The sequence below is a fragment of the Argiope bruennichi genome, chromosome X2 (assembly GCF_947563725.1).
Source record: "Argiope bruennichi chromosome X2, qqArgBrue1.1, whole genome shotgun sequence".
Lineage (NCBI taxonomy): Eukaryota > Metazoa > Arthropoda > Arachnida > Araneae > Araneidae > Argiope > Argiope bruennichi.
This window is the reverse complement of record NC_079163.1, coordinates 128,395,666-128,412,542: the sequence shown is the minus strand read 5'-3', so window position 1 is coordinate 128,412,542 and position 16,877 is coordinate 128,395,666.

Below are 16,877 nucleotides of genomic sequence, written 5' to 3'. Positions count from 1 at the left end.
TGGTGTTTACATCACTTTAATTAATTAAAAATTAAATTGGTCAATATAAATGAAAATTTTGAAATGTTGTCTACTATTTAAAATAGAAATGCATTGAAACTATTTGTAAGTGCATATTCCCTTAAAATTATTCCTTTTAAATTATAAGTTTATAGGTGTGTTTAAGCACCATTGAAAGAATTTATCACTCTTTATCTTTTTATGTGTTTGTCATTACAATTCTTTAAATATCGCAAATATTAAATAGCATTTGAATGTGAAATCACAAAAAATTGCTCGATAATTTTGTTTTGTTTTATTTTATTTAACCACATGTTTAACACTTGTTACTTTAACACATTCGATTTTTTAAACCTAAAAAATACATTTATCAGTACAATACGATTTCTATTCAATGCTATTTAAGTCACTGTAGCAGTTGCATTTTGTTCTTACCATTTTGAAGTGATTAATGGAATTTCTTAAAAGCTTAAAAACTTGTAGTCTTTCTCTATAGCTCATTATTTGATAACAATAGTTCATTTAATAATTTTATGTTTCTATTGTAATAGTTGTGTTTCTTTGTTAACTAGGAATTCTGAACTTGGGTTATAGTTTTATGTTCTATTTGAAAGGATAAACCCTCTGCCAAATAACTTTTAATATTTCTAATGTTGCTTCCCTATATAGAATAGTATGTAGATTTTCCAACCTGAATGCATATAAATTTGAATTCCTTAACAATTTTGATTTTATGTAACTAACTTTGTAACGTAAATTCTTTTTAAAAATAGCTCGTGGAAGCTAGATCAGGGATGGCGAACCAGTGGCAAACGGTCTGCCTTTTGGTTCAAAATAACGAAGTTCACTATGAAGTAATTCGAGCAAACGCTAGTGATCAGTCGTGGTGCGCAGGGTGCCTATCCCCATTCCCTGCAAGTGCAATAAAAGACAGAAATAAAACAAACGACATCTATGATTAAATATGTTAGCAAAAATTGTCATATAAGGCGCGGCAAGTTACTTGGCTGCAAATGTAATTGATCATTATAGTAAGCCTTTTCAAGAGGTTTTTGAAGGAAGCCTGGTAAGCATGCGCGTCCTCACTTTTGGAGAATTTTGATTATAAAGATAAGATAATTCAGCGCATCAATGATATTCCTCTATCAAGAAACACAATGAAAGAAAGAATCTTAAAACTGGCCGGAAATGTAGCAGATGACATTAACTCCGCTCCTTTTATATCGCTATGTCTTGACGAAAGTACTGACGTCACTAAATCTGCACGTTTAGCTATTTTTGCTCGATATTTTCTAGGAAAAGTCATTAAGGAAGACTTAATTGCAATAACAATCGTTGCTAACAACTACAAAGGGCACAGATATTTGTAAGGATGTTAAAAAATCGCGTGTCGAGAAAGAAATTGATTTGTAAAGTATTGTTTCAGTAACAACTGATGATGCTCCAAATAAGGTGGGCAAAAAAAAAAAAAAGTTTTATTAGTTTATTTCAAACAGACGTAGGACATTCAATTTTGGAATTTCACTGCATTATTCACTAACAAGCCTTGGGTGCTAAAAATGGTTTAACATATCTTGTTAATGTAATGGCGTTAGTCACAAAAATAGTCAACCTTGTATCGTTGCAAGCTTTAAATAAACGAAAGTTTAATGCTTTGTTGGATGAAGTCAATTCGGTGTATAATGCTTACTAATGTATAATAATGTTCGCTGGTTGAGTCACGGGAACGTACTACAAAGGTTTTTTGACTGCTTGAAAGAAATGAGACTGTTTCTGCAAAATGAGGGGGAAATTGAAAAATACCTACAGTTGTTGGATATTATGTGGCTTTCAAAATTGATGTTTTTACAAACATATGCCAACATTTCAAGGAATTGAACGTAAAACTACAAGGCACAAATAAAAAAATTGTCACCATGATGGATCTCATTCGCACTTTTGTCGCTAAACTGCGTGTTTCCAGAAACGATATTATTACAAAAAACTATAAACTTGGGAAAAAAATATCACTTTAAAAACTTGAAAAAAATATCAATATTATCTATCAAATTTAGATGTATATGAGAAACCAGACAAAGAAAAAGTTATCGAAGAATTTATTTTCGTAATTGATTCTTCAATCATGGAATTTTCAGTGAGATTTTCTCAGTTCAAAGAATGATCGGAAGTTTATTATGTACCCCGATGTGATTTCATTTGATAAACTGAATTTGTCCCAATTCGATTGGTGGGAAAGTGAATAATTTGAAATTCAACTGATTGATATCCAGTCTAGCTCAATATGGATTTAAAAATTTATTGAAAGAGGATAAAAGTTGGAATAGATTGAAACAGAAAGATTAACAAGCAATATAAGTAAAAATAACAGTAACGAAATTTTGGAAATATGGAATTCGATTCCAGACAAATTTAACCCTTTCTAGGGCCATGGGAAGTATGCTTCTCACCAAATTCATTTTGTATGGAATAATGTAGTTTTGCGTAAGTTCTGATAAATTTTTCAATCATACGGAAACTTAAATGCTTCATTTCCTTATCTCACACAAAATGGTGCGTCTTGATTTGTTAATTATCAATTAACCAAATTAATTAATCAAAAGAAATTTATCTAATTAGCTAAATGAGTCACTTTTCTTAAGCCAATCACAAACCTAAAAATATTTTAATATACCATGACTAGAAAAAAAATGGCCCTTTAAAGGGTTAACTGTTTGAAGAAGCTTGGTCATGCTATTTTAACCATATTTTCATCTATGTATGCCTGCGAGTCATTATTTACAGAGATGAATAACGTTAAAGACTCGCTTAGAAACCATTTGGCAGATGACTCCCAATTCAGCATGCATTCTGCTAAAAGTAACACCTTACAATCCTAATGTAAAATATTTGTTCATCTAATCTGCAATAACAGAAGTCACACTAATGTTACTTTAATTTGAATTACACATAACTAAAACATTTACTACTATACAATGTAAAATGTATTTTTTCGTAGTAAAGAGTTTTGAGTTGTTAGTATTTAATTTTATTATTTTTCCAGTAATCACAAGTCAAAATTATTTGACGATACGTCTATACCTCATTGAACATTTCTTTAGAAAAAATGGCACGTTGATCCATAAAGGTTCGCCACCTCTGCATTAGATGTTGCTGTGGTATTTGTTTAAGAGACTTTCCCTCGATGAGTGTTATATATATTAATAGCTGTACTTCTTTATTATATAAATTAACACTCATACAAATCTTAATATTGTAGTCATTAGTAGGGGAGACCGGGACAGGTTGACACCAATTTTAATTGCAATTTTTTTTTTTTTTTTTTTTTTTTTTTTTTGATAATGGTTAAATAGCTTACATGTATTCTAACATATTCTTACATCCTTCGGCTAGTATAAAACGGAATTAATTACTGTTCGTTTAAAAAATAAGCGAGAAATATCGAGTTGAATGAGCTAACTCCATCGGTGTCAACGTGGCCCGGGGTACGTTGGCACCATACGCGGGGCAGGTTGGCATTATATATTACTTTTCTCTATTATACTGTAGGTATTTATCTAAAATGAAAATTTTAAAAAGTGTTTGAACTAGAAACTTTTATTGAACTAATGTTTAACTAATTGAATTTAACTAAAAATTTCACTTTCTTTTTCGAATTTAGAAGCATTTAATCAAGATACAACGAAATGAGATCGACTTCAAATGGCAAAATTGTTTTTACATCTTTGTTGCCTCAATGTTCAAAAGCAGTGGTTGAAACATTTTTAAATCAGCCCTTGAGACAACTGCTATTTCAGCGTTATTGGGAAAAATAAATGCATTCGTGATTTTAGAACTTTTCTTGAGGAAACTCGCCTTCCATTCTTGGGGGCTCTTTTGGTTCAAAATTTTAGCCATGGAAATTTTGAAATTTTTTTTTATCTTCAATTACTGGTTTCACTAATATAAACTCATTAACCTATGGATCTTTTTCTAAACTCAAATAATCCGACTTCTCAATCAAAATCGTCTTCATTGGGAGACATCCATTCTTCTTCCTCAGAATGAAAGATTTGTCTCCTGAATTTTATTTAACTTTCTCTGTATTTCATCCTTTGCCACTTTCCTATTTTTTAGCTTGCCTTCTTCAGTTTTTTTTTTTTTTTTTTTTTTTTTTTTCTTTGTACAACTTTAGTCTTGGTTTTCCAGTTATTAATTATCATTTTATTACAACGGCTTTTTTTTGTTTGTTTGTTTGAAGTGCATTTTTCGCGGAGGGTTTCTGTCAGAATAGCAGCCTGCATCTTCCTTTATCCTTTTCTTATTCCACGTCTTGTGCCAGCTTTTGATGATGATGGCCAGCTCAGATGTCGTCCTCGTTATCTGATTGCGGTTCAAAATTTGGTGGTCCGTACCCAAATAGCCATAGTGTTGCTTTAAAGCGGGGCGTTAATATAACTAAATTAACTAACTAAGCTTCCATGAATCAGACACTTTCCTTTTTAATGAAAGGGCCAACTGGTAAGTAAATTTGCGTAATTTTTTTGCACTGAGGCCAAAATAAACATCTGAAGCTCGTTTTACATATTCTGCATGATATGCTTCCTCCTGACAGCTGAAAAAGTTTCGTGTTAGTTAGCTGATAGCCACTTTTGAAGCTTTTTGGCAGTAGCATTTTTGGGAAAGCAAAGCCTTTCAATACGACAATTCTTTATGAAATGTCTCTTTCGCGGCTTCAAAAATGGCCTCCCGAGAGTCGAAGCTCGATTTGTCGAAATCTTTCTGTTTCTAACCATGACTGAAAAAAAAAATTAGTCGTCGACATCATTCAAATCACAAGGCCAACCTGCCTCGCCCGCCTTGTTGCCAACATGCCCCGTCATGCCATTTTTATTTTTATTCTATTTTTTCAGAAATATTAAATTAATTAAAAGACATATACTCATGAATGCGCTCATGAACGTCAAAATACTAAATGTATCGCGCAATAAACTTAATTGCTAATATTGTATTCGCGACCCAATATTTCGAGCACGCCGCCGATCAAAACGGCTTGCATTTTACGGTTTCATGTGACTTCATTTGATAAACTGAACTTGTCCCAATTCAATTGGTTGGAAATTGAAGAATTTGAAATGCAACTGATGATTTTCAGTCCAGTTCAATATGGACAAAAATTTATTAAAACAAGGAAAAAGTTGGAATTAATTGAAATAGAAAGATTAACAAGCACTATAAGTAAAAATTCCAGTAACGAAATTTTGGAACATGGAATTCGATTCCAGACACATTTAACTGTTTGAAGAAGCTGGCTCATGCTTTTAAACCATATTTTCATCCACCTATGTCTGCGAATCATTTTCTGAGATAAATAACTTTAAAGACTCGCTTAGAAACCGCAGATGACTCAAATTCAGCGTGCATTCTGCTAAAAGTAACATCTTACAATCCTAATTTAGTTATTAGTTAGTTAGTTATTTGTCATCTAATCTGCAATAACAGAGTCAACTGTTACTTTAATTTGAATTACACGTTTAACTAAAACATTTACTACTATATAGTGTAAAATGTATTTTTTCGTAGTAATAAAGAGTTTGATAGAGTGATTTGAGTTGTATAAAGAGTTTGAGTTGTATTTATTTTTATTATTTTCCCAATAATCACAAGTTTATTAATGCCACGTTTATAATATAACAAATAACTGTTGTCAAATTATGTTACAAAATATCTTAAATAATTGTTACAAATGACAATATGAATATGTCAAATAAATGTTACAAAATTATTTGACGGCACGTTTATACCTCATTAAACATTTCTTTAGAAAAAATGGCATGTTGATCCATAAAGGTTCGCCACCCTTGCTCTAGAAGAAAAACAAGTGAGTGGTAAATCATTACTTTTCAAACAAAAAATAACCGTTTGACCTCTAGCGTCTGTAGATTCATATGAAACTGACTAGAAACTTCTGAGCGTATGAAGTCATAGTTCCTGTTCACTCTGTTGTTGAATATGTTAAGAAATCTTTATTTAAGTTACTGATTTCAAATTAATAGTGGAAAATTTGTTTTCTTTAAAACTATTGAATCAAATTAATGTGGGGAGGGTAAGTTACATTTTAAATTTGACTTTTCATACTTACCACTTTAATGTATATATGCAAGTGATATACATTTGTGCATAGTCATTGAACATTGCTTAAATTCAAAAATTAGTTTTGTTTAGAAACATTAGTTTAGCAATCACTTAAAAAATCCGTAATATGTTTTTATGTGTTTATATTCACATAGTAATATACGAGGCTTATTTGTATCCATGTTGATTCTTCTGTCTCCAATTGCTATTTTCTGTTGTCATATTTTCTTACGTCAGCTATATTGCATACAAATATTTATACTTACTATATGATTTAGATATTCTTATCATTTGGATAATACAGGGTAATTATTAACTCCTTATATTTGCTGTATTAAGTTTTAGTATGTTTGTGAGAAGAACAGAAAAACGGAGGCAGTTGAATTAAATTTTTGTAGGATTTTTTTTTTAATTTTTAGTTAATTTCTTCAATTTACAATTTTAAAAAATGATCTTTTGTTAAATACCTACACTTTATTCTCAAGATCTTCATGTGCCATTATAATTCATGGTAGAATTTAGATATAATCATATGCAATGTGGATTTTGTATGAAAAATTAATATCTTATTTCAATCGTGTTCTTATTGCATGTCTACCACATTATATGTCTAATTTTGATAGCATCCCCTTAAATGTGTATCCATTGTGACTTTGTATGTTCTATAGTGTAAACGTATTTTATATAATATGTTATCAGGTTTGGATTAAAACTTGTGATCCGGTATGTGATCTTTTCTAAAGAAGTTTGATTAATTGTGGGATATATTTGTGTCCGTATATATAAGGCTATTTTTCTAAGAACTTGCTATAGCATGTTCTAAAACCTTATATTTAACATGCATCATGGACTTGTATTAAAAAGTAGCTTGAGAAGTGTAAGGCTTGGTGCATTTTGTTAACTATTTTTATACAAAAGTAGTACTGTTTCATAAACAAACTTGATTAAAGAAGTTAGGCATGTCCTGGTTAACATGCGAAAGGAGAACGTCTGAGTTATTAACTTTTCTGTAGCAAAAATTTTATTCCTGTTCGCATAAAATTGAGCTACAGGAACAGCTTATGGATGCTAAGCTCTGTGATATACTTCTGTCTGATATGTATTACTTGGTGAATTATATTTGTAAAATGCATGAAAAAAGAATTTTCATGAAAGCTGTGGAAAGGCCTCACAATTAAGCAAATTTGATGCTTGGAAGTGGTATGCAAATCAAAAAAAAATAATTTTAACGATTACATAATTGTAATCATTGTGATAATTATCACTGAATTTAATCTATAGATTCTTTTTAGTTTAAAAAAAATAGAGCTTGCACTTTTAGATAAATTTCTATAGCCAAGCAATCTTGAATTGTTTTTTAATTCAAAATTTATTACACCTGGTACTTCCCAGTATGAATATTTATTTGTTTATAAAGTCTTTACAGCTTTATGATTTCCTTATGAAAAAAAATTATTGAGATTGAAAAGAACTTTGTAGTGTTAAGTTATTGATGAATTATGTATGCATATATTATATTTTTATAATTGGGTTTTATTATGTCCATTGTTTTCTACTGAATATGTTTTATATAATTGTATGTAATATTGCATGCTTTTTTAAGTGAGTTTTATGATTTAATATTATATTGCATGCTCGTTAAATGAATTTCATATGATTTAATGTAATATTGCTTGCCTGTTAAATACTTTTTGTATGATTTAATGTAATATTGTATGTTTTTTAAATAAATTTTATGATTTAATGTTGTATTTCATACCTGTTGAAGGAATGTCGAAGGTTTAAATGAAGTATTTCATACAAAGGAATTTTTAGTTTTAAAACTGGAGTTTATTTTTGACAGTTGTTATAAAGTTGGGGGAAATGTTTGAAATAACTGTGTATTTAATCTTGGTTGGCATTTTTCAGCATAGTTGTGAATCAGAGATACATGTGGGGAAAGGCAAAGGTATTGTATCTTAAGTTCATGAAGCAGTTTTACTTTTATTTCATTTTGCAATATTCATTGTAGCTTGTCTATTTTAAATGTATTCATTATAATTTTGCATAGAAAATATTGCAAAAAGGAAATGAAAAAAAAAAGAAGAAAAAAAACGTGACCATCATTATCAAGTTTTTGATTGCATGATTTAGGGAAATTACTTTATAAGGAATTATGTGTAACAAAAGTATGTTATTATATTAAACTGGAACTATGTTCCTGACTTTTTTCAATACCTGAGTTGTATGCATATTCATGAGCCATGTGTCATATTTGCTGAATTTGTCAGCTGTCATATGATTTAATGTAAACGTAGCTTCTGCATATTGTATGGAAAGCATTTGAATTAGGTATTTTTGATATAATGCCTGGAATTAGTATAGTTTGAAGGTACTTACCCTTCAGCTATGTTGATGATTCATATAAATGGAAGCTCATGATCTGCGCTGGTAGTTGGCTGTTTTTGGTTGTATTTTCTAATGTTCCAACTTTATTTCATTTCATTTCATTTGGCTTTGTACTGTCAATCATTTAACAATCTCTATATAAGATGTCATTACTTTTGAATGAATTATTTCTTATGTATATGACCTGCTGATAATTGTAATTATGTCATATTTCAACAATAAAACGTGTTTTCTTGTGATGTCCTTCCTTAATCTGAAAAAACTTTTATTAATTGGGCTTTTTGAAAGTTTTGTTCATATCAAGTAATTTGAAAACACCCCATTCTCCCTTGCTTAAAATATTCGAAAAATAACACCTTGTGTACATTCTTAGAGGGATCTGATAAATCTAACAATGCAGATGTTCAGGATTTCTTGATAAGCTTGTTATGAACTTGTTTAGTTTGATTTTTCTGATCACTTTTTAATTTATCTTTGTCTCCAAGTAATGAAGTTTTAGTTCAAATTGCAGGAGAACTATGTAGTCGCAGAAGTGACAAATTTTTAATTAAAACATTCTTTCACTCTCCATGTTGTTACTTAATATTAGTAATACTTTCTGTTCATAGTAAGTTCAAACATTAATATAAACAATTAACAGCATATATCATTTGTGTTAAATATTATTTTTGAGTTATTACAATTAAATTTTTAATTGTAATAATTTAATTATTTATTGTAATAATTTAATTATTAATTTAATAATTTTTTTTCATTCTAATGTTGAGCTAAATAATTTTTCATTCGAGACAAAATGGAGTATTCACTTGATATAAAATAAAATGTTCAGATTATGTTTCTTGATTTAATATTTTAACATAATTTTTGAATGTTTTAACATCATTTTCCTATGTAAATCGTTTAATAAAGGGTGCATAGCGTCATGAAAAGTGCTTAAATTTTAAAATCATTTTTAAGCACCTTTTAATTTCGACAAAAAGGTCTTTAAAAGTGCTTAATTTTCTCGAAAGTTCACAGAAAATATTTGTTGACGGAGACGTTTTTTTGTTCCCGCAGGCATTGAATACAATAAATCGAAAACGTAGTCATAAATCTTTGTTTATTGGATGTATCAAGGAAGAAAAGGAGAGAGTTCGGGGTAGGGAACCAGGAGTTTCATCTAGTATTAAGATAACGCTTAATGAACTTTTTCTCACATCTTTCTTCAACAGTGGGCATCGGCGTATATTGAAATGATTATTATCGAATAGAAAGAAATGAGTCAAACATGTTGCAACCCGAGCTTCTTTAGTATTCTAGAAAGCGAAGAATTTATTTTAGCCATATCTGGTAACTTCATGTTTAACCTTAAAGCAGGAAATTTTTAAAGAATAAGCAGGTTGGTTCCCACTGACGAAAAATAAGAATGAAATAAGATGTGTTTGATGCGCAAAATGAATCGAAAATGGGAGAAACACACAAATGAAAGATATATATGATATTTAGACGTTTCAATTCCTATTATCTTGAAGTCATGTTAAATTCGATCATTGTTCGCTTTTATATTTGTTTTGGGACGATTTTTTGAATGACCTACGAAAGGTATTTTACTGTATGGTAAATTACTGAATTGGTATTTATTGCGGCGCTTAATTACGTTGTCGACTGAGTGAAATCCAGTGCGTTGAAATTTTAGTTTAAAGCCATAACATTTCAGTAATAGCGATTTATTTTATGGTATACTTTTTAAATGTCACATAAAATAGTTGAAAATTATCTTTCATAGAAAACTGATATTGCAACACAATAGAGTATGCCATAGGAAATACGAGTTAAGTTTTCAAAAGTTGCCGGAAAGGTAAACTAAAAAATATACATGGACATTTCCGAGAAAACGCAGTGCGTTTTGTTCAAAAAGAAAAGAATAAAAAAAAAATTATACAACTTGGTTTTGCATAAGCTGTGGATTTGCAGATATGTATATAATATTTATTTCAGCAATTCCACTCAAAATAAATTCAGACGTGTGACATTTCTTACAAATACATCTGCATTTGTTAAAAATTACTTTTTTCATGTGAAATATTTTTATTTTTCTCAGTACAGTGCATTTTATTCATACTAGTTGCTCTTTGGAATAAAAAAAAAAAGGTACTTAGAAAAAGAAATTTTTGACATGGGAGGATAAATTAAAGAAGTGTCACAAAAAATTAATGGAACAAAGAATTTTTCCCTCTTAGCAAAAATGCAATAACATTAAAAGAAAAACCAGTGGGAGTAGTCTCCCCAAAACTTTCTCGCATACTCGTGTCGTGGCAGAGAACGGCTTACATGGCATTAACATACAATAAATATTTACGAAATATTAAACTTTGTTGGGAATTTAGCACTTTTACCGAATATATCTCGTCATCCTTGGCGATTTATATCTGGCATGCGGTTAAACAGTAGCTAATGTACAGCATTATATACTGAATGTCAAATAAAGCTATTCTTAAAAATCTATAATTCTCAAAGATTAATTTTGTAATAGTGATTTTTTTGGGGCATCTAACATTCATTTAATTTAATTAAATCAATGAACTTGGAATAAATAATCTAGGTATTTGGGATATTATATGAAGTTTCTTCCTTCATGAAAAAAGGTGATAAACAAACCGAATAAGAATTTATCATAAAAATAAATTCAGTTTTTCTACAGGAAAAATTTAAACATCATATCAACTAAATGTAAACGGCTTTACTCTGCTATTCCGTTCTGTGGCATAAGAGAAAATAAAAAGTTCTGGGTTATTTAAAAGGGAAAAAAAATGGATAAGTAGGGAGAAAATATAGTTTAAAAGAATACCAATGATTGACACAGAAAATATTATAGGATATTTTCTATGATTTTTGCTACTTTGAAATGAATATTTCATTCCTCTTGAGAAAAATGGTAGAATACACATCAGGGATGTTTCTTTATAATAAGATATGTTAAATGATTTCATTGGTATGGTATAGAAATTTGGAGAGGAGTGCCGGCTCAGTTGCCGTCCTCATCACTTGACTGCAAAGGAAAATTACGAGGTCTATCTCAAAACAGCCATTACGCTGGACGAATTTCAAAATTGGATATTCATCTAATTAAACTAACTCGGTAAATGAAAATATCTCGGGTACAGGATATTGCGTTTTCTTCATAATCTAATTAGACAACTTCTGCTTCTTGAGTTGCTTATAGATTCTGTCTTTTAGTATCGAGTTATAATTAATATTTGCTATTTCACGGATTGATCAAGAAGTTCTTAAACTCCGGTCGAAATAATGTTGAGAGAAAATGCAGAACAAGTTCAATTACATGGAAGATTTTGATTGCAAAGAGAAATAGACACTTCAAAATACCTCATAAAAATTGAATTACCTCATTTGATTATGCGATTAAATTTGAAAAAGCAGGGAGGGAGAATGGAGAAAAATTTATTTTATAGAAGTTCCGCAAAAGTATTGCGAGGATGGTACCATGCCTGTCAAGGAGAGACGATATGTTAACTGAACGCGTTACAGTTTTTTAATGAAAGGAAAACACAGAAAAAGGTCAAACAGTTGAAGAAATTGTAATAATTTTAAAAGACAATGTTTAATTATTGCCTGTGCATATTTTTACTTTTACCCTATGTATTAAAAGTAAAAATAAAAATAGGTTTCGAAAGCAACTTAATATTAACATCGGCAGAAATGTGTGATTGGTATAGGTGATTAAAGTGAACTAGTTTTAATATTTCGATATCACCGCACAAATTTTGTTCAAATTGACTTTGAAAACTGATTAAAAATGAGTTGAAATTCGCATGACAATGGAAATGATATCACAATGACGTTAACTTTTTAATTGTAAGATATTATAAAAGTAGAAAGTTTAGAAATGTAAATTTAAAATGGTAAAACTTAGAAATGGAAATGTTCTCAATACAAAAGAATTATCATATACAAATATTTGTCCAGTAGTACATCCCCAATAATCATGTCTTCAAAGAATGGATATAAAGTTATGGTCACAATTAAATAATTTCATTCCAAAATAAATTTACCTGAGTTATCAAACTGGGTACTTTGCAGCTCGTGATTTTCAAAACCTAGTCTAAATTCTTAAAGAACCACGAAATTCTAAGAAAATTATTTATCATGATCTTCATAATAATTAGTGAATTTGGAATATTTTCTTTTACATACTTTAATATTTATAAGGTTTATTGAATTCTTTACAGAGTAATTGCAATAAAAATGTTAAATTAAAAACTATAAATATAATAATAGGATTAAAATAATAATTATTCTAATAGTTGCCAACAAATTAGTAAGAGTTCTTTGAGAATGATTTTCATAACACTTCTCATAAATAGCATTTTTAAAAATTGGAATGTCTTCATTTAGATGCTATAGCATTGTACTAAAATTCTGAGATCCTCTATTTTTATCTCTATCTCTATTAATAATACATATGATTTTTGTGCCTTCTGACGACAATCTACAGGCCAGGCCGTTTGATCTAGAGCTATTTAAGTACATATGCATTTTGGAGGAGGAGGAATGCACACTTTAGGGCGATTTTTTGATATTTTGATTAGAGTTTTAATTAATGAAAAATAAGCAAAATTTTTCCGATATAACTCCTGAAAATATTTTGCGACAATGATAATGTTTACATTAAAATTAAAATTCAAAACATTATCTTTATAATGATATGATTTTTTTTCCTATTCTAAATCAATTTTAAAATATCTTAAGTGTGTTTAGTAGCAATAAATTTCATTTTTGAAGTAAAATTCAAATTGTTTTCATTGTTGCTATTAATATTTCATCCTGAACTTTTCCACCATTATTTCTATAAAATAGAAGTATTTGGCTTCTTTTCCCAAGTTGAGTAGTTTAAAAAATGAAATATGGTTTTAATAAAATTTTGTTTTCTTACATTAAGGTTATCAAATAATGGCGACATTCCTGTCATATAACTGAATGTACAAATTCATGGGGAGAAAATTAACGAAATGTATAGCACAATGAATTGAGCGATGTAAGGCTTTTAAATATTATGAGTTGTATAAGCATCAAAATTTGAAGGTTTTCCTGAGGAAGTATGGGAAAACATGGGTGCAAAAAATATTTAAGCGAAATTTTTTATAACCATTAATAATGGCGAACCAATTAGTCGACAAAGACGGCTAGTATTTTATAAGAAGGGGGGGGGATTGCTGGTTATTTCGCTCTCAAGTAGTTTCATTTGTAATTTATATATAAATGGAAGAAATCATTACTAATTAATTATATGGATATTAAAATATTGAGTTAAAACTTTTAATCCTCTAGACAACCTTTGCATTAAAAAAATAGAGTACAATTAAATAAAAATTTATCTTAAGTAATAAATGAATACTTACCAGTTTAAATATATTAAAAGAATGTCCTTATTTTGACAGAATTGAATCCGCCTGATCTGTTAACAGGAATTCGTTAAAATAATAGTTTATTTTGTACGAGGTTTTTTTTTTTTTTTAAATCGAATCTGTTTCCAGTTTTTTTTTTTTTTTTTTTTTTTTTTTCCCCTCCTTTAAAACCCTAGGTTAGAAAGTGAATTGTGAATTCAAAATTGAATATGAAATATCTTGCATTAGATTTGGAAAAAAAAAAAATTGAATTAAAGGCTTGCTTGCTTGTGCATTAGCTTGCACATCATTTTAGCTATTGTTTTAATTTGAATACTGTTTTTATTTCAATTTTATATTGAAATGGAACGTTGTACTTATTCTATAAAAGAAAGAAAGATGTAACATTTCTTCCATTTAAAATTTATATATATATTTTGCTTTGAAGGAATTTTTATTGATATTATAAAAGACAGAACCCTATCAGTTAATATATTCATTCAAATCTTTACAACTGAAATTTGCATGGCTTGATTAGAAAAATTATCTTTCAGAACACAATGAATTAAACAGTTGTAACACTAATTATTTTATTTAATTAATAGTTTTTAAATGATACATTGACATATTTAGATTTTAAATTATTTTTTCTATGATATTTAACAGTTTTTTAAGCTAATGTTTCAAAAAATAGTTTTTATATCAATATTAACACCAGTTTTATGACTGAATAAAGTTGCTAGGACAAAATGCTAATTTATTGCTTAATATCCTATAGAAATTTCTTTATAAAGTCTAGAGTTGACCTTTAAGATTTTTTTTTTGTTAGGAAAAAAATTAAAAGCCCAGAAGTGCTTATATAGACTCCTTGGGGATCTAGAAATCAACTGGGAGAGGCCTTCTAAATATATTTTGCAATTGGCCCATTATATCCTATATACGAGCAAATATGTATGTAAATTTTGTCCAGTATTTTAAAGGTCTTTGAAAAGTATAAAATAGATTTATTTTAATGCAGCGATTCTCAACCTGTGGGGCAAGCCCCCCTAGGGGGGCGCGAGCACATTAGAGGGGGGGGTGTCAGAATATCCAAGAGAAAATATTATTTAAAGAAATGATTAACTGACTGAAAGGAAAGCACACATACACATAGAAAAAAAATACATTTCGACATATTTAATTACTTATTAAAGTAAAACAACTTACTAAATCAAAACTTACTTAATCAAAACATACTGAATGAAAACAAATTTGATAATTATTAGTGACTTCCTGAGACCTGTCTTGCAGAGCAAAGTTTTTCGAAGGAAGTCTAAATATTAGAAAAAGCCACTCTCAGTTCTGCTGAGATCTATATTTTGTCTTCACAGAAGTCACAGCAGAAAATCCAGTTTCACAAAGGTAGGATGTTGAAAATGGTAATAGAATGCAAAATTTCTTTGTTTTTAGTTCAGAAAAATCATCCTCTACTCCTGCCCAAAATTCAAATAGTGATTTATTACTAAATAGTCTTTTAGTTTCGCCACTTGTCGTGAAGTCTATGAATTTTTCTTTCTCATCAATTGAGAGTCCTTCAGGAGTTTTATGAAATGGATCCCTAACTCACTCGTAACTTGCTATCAGTTTGCCGTCAGCAAAAAAATACTTTTTAAAATTATTTGCCAGAATGGTTAAATGATTTTCAGTGGTTATAAAAACAACTTTTACATGTTCTTCTTCAGCCTTGTAAGTTTTAGTATAATCATCCACATTTGCAAACATTGTTAGATTTCTGTGCTTTAAATTTCTGCTCCACAATTCCAATTTTCTACAAAAGTCATTAACTTTATCACTTGTATCCAACATACGTGTATTTGCTCCTTGGAGTTGAAGATTCAAGTAATTTAATTTCCGAATATGTCGACCAAGTAGCTCAATTTTATCACAAATAAATCATTGCGAAAATTCTCGGCTTCCGGTCTGTTTTCTTCTTCTAGGAAAATGGCGATTTCTTCGCTTAATATACACGTTTAAAAAATTTTCCACGTGATAACCATCTTGCCTCGCAATAAAATAGTAACGCTGAATGTACTGAACCCATGTCTTTACAAAGTGCGGAAAACATTCTCGATTTCAAGGTTCCCCATTTTTATATAATTTACTACGGTTACAACCGTAGTTAACACAATAATCAGACCAGGACTCATTTCTTTCGAAGCCAAAGCTTCCATGTGGATCATGCAATGTGTCCAGACACACTGAGGCGATTTTTGTTTTAGAAGTGCTTGTATGCCGTGGAATCTTCCAGACATTGAGCGAGCACCATCGGTGCAGATTCCGACGCAATTTTTCCATTCTATGTTTGTCTCGTTCATAAAATCATTTAAAATAGCAAATAATGCGAGGGCCGTTGTTTTGCGTTCTATTGGTTTGCAGAAAAGTAGTTTTTTCTACTACGGACATATTATCACAAAATCGAACAGGCAATTAAATGAGCATCTTTATTACTATCTGTTGCTTCATCAAGCTGTATTGAAAACAATTTGTCACGCAACTTCGAGAAAAGCTGACACTGTACATCTAGAGCTACATCACCAATTCGACGAGCAACAGTATCATTTGAAACAGGTACGGACTGCAATTGTTTTGAACAATTATCTCCAAACATAGTTTCTACAATCTCAATTACTGCTGGCAAAATAAGCTCTTCACCAATGGTGTGAGGTTTTTTACATCATGCTTTTTTATATGAAACTTTGTAAGATGCAATTAAAGCTTTTTGATTCACAGACAAAGTTTCTTTAAAAAATTATTTTTGCTTTTTATATGATTTTAATTTTAATTCGAAGAATTCTCTGGGTTCGTTGACGTACTCACTATGAAGCGTTTCCAAATGTCGTTTAAGTTTATTGGTTTCATGCTGCCTGCGGCCAATATTTTTGAGCAAATGATACACAGGGGCCTTTCTTCTTCATTTACTTCAGTACTGGTAAACCCAAAATTTAAGTATTTTTGAAA